The following is a 1,148-nucleotide window of genomic DNA, read 5'->3' on the forward strand; positions in this document are numbered from 1 at the left end:
GTTTCCTCCTCTTCTTCCTTGGTTTCCATTTCTTCTTTTCCTTCTCTACCCCCAATACTAGAGTTTGGTGTTCCCTCCTGCTGTGTCAAGGTTATGTTTTTTGTTTCAATGAAAGTTTCCTTTTCCATTTCTACAAAACTAGTCTAGAGTACAGGGTACCTTAAGTGGATGAGGGAATCCATAACAATCATATTGATGAGGACATGGTGATAAATGTTTTGGCTGCTCAAGCGGTACATTTTCTGAGTTTTTTTGCTGTCCTATTAGCATTGTAAATACCATTTCATTTCAGTTTCGATGAAAGTGTGTGCTGTGATCATTTCTTCAGTCTGGGGCCCGAAGTGAAGGCTATAATTCTAAGGGAATATTTCAGTTTGAGTTCAATTTGTCGAGTCAATTTGTTAGTCATATTCTTGAGTCATTTTCAAGTTAATTTTCAGTCAAATAAATTGGGTCAACATCTTGAATTGTTTGTCGAAGTCATGACTCCATAGCCCAATGGATGAAGGCACTGTCTAGCTCTTACAGAGATCTACTGTTCTTGGCACCTCCGAGGAGCTACCATCCCCATTGGAGCCAATGTTAGAGTCGGTCTGGTTATCCCTCCGTCAGAGATCAAAACTCTTTTTTGCATTTCATGTTTAGGTGTCTCATCAGTTTCAATCAGTTGCATTTCGTTAGAAGCATGCCATAAATCTAACGGAGAGGTTTGTGTCACTCATTCCCCTCATGCTTGGCACTTCTGGCTCAGGTCTATTCTTAAAAATCAAGTCTTGAATAGTCATTTGCAGTCCTGTTTCAGTCTCGAGGTCATAATAGTTTTTTCGGTCATTAGGTCTAGGGTTGAGTCGACGGGTCTTTGTCAAAGTGTAATAAAGCCAGCAGGCCAGAGGGAGGTCCTTATTAGATTGTTATCTCATAGATTTTTATCATTATAGGGATAGATTATGACTTCTCTTCAAAACTCTATTTTGAAGATAAGTCAATATTTCATTTTTGTAATAAATTTTCAAAAATTTTAGTTCTTGAAATGTCCCAGCACAGCCCTGGTCTCCTTTTCCAGATCATATCATAGCTATCTCTACAAAAAATTGTCAAAGAAAATCATTATTTCAACCAAATTTAAGGAGCAAACAAAAAGGTCAAAA

This window comes from Pinus tabuliformis, chromosome X (genome assembly GCF_031772625.1).
Source record: "Pinus tabuliformis cultivar Carrire ecotype Pingquan chromosome X, CPIR1, whole genome shotgun sequence".
NCBI classification, from domain to species: Eukaryota; Viridiplantae; Streptophyta; class Pinopsida; order Pinales; family Pinaceae; genus Pinus; species Pinus tabuliformis.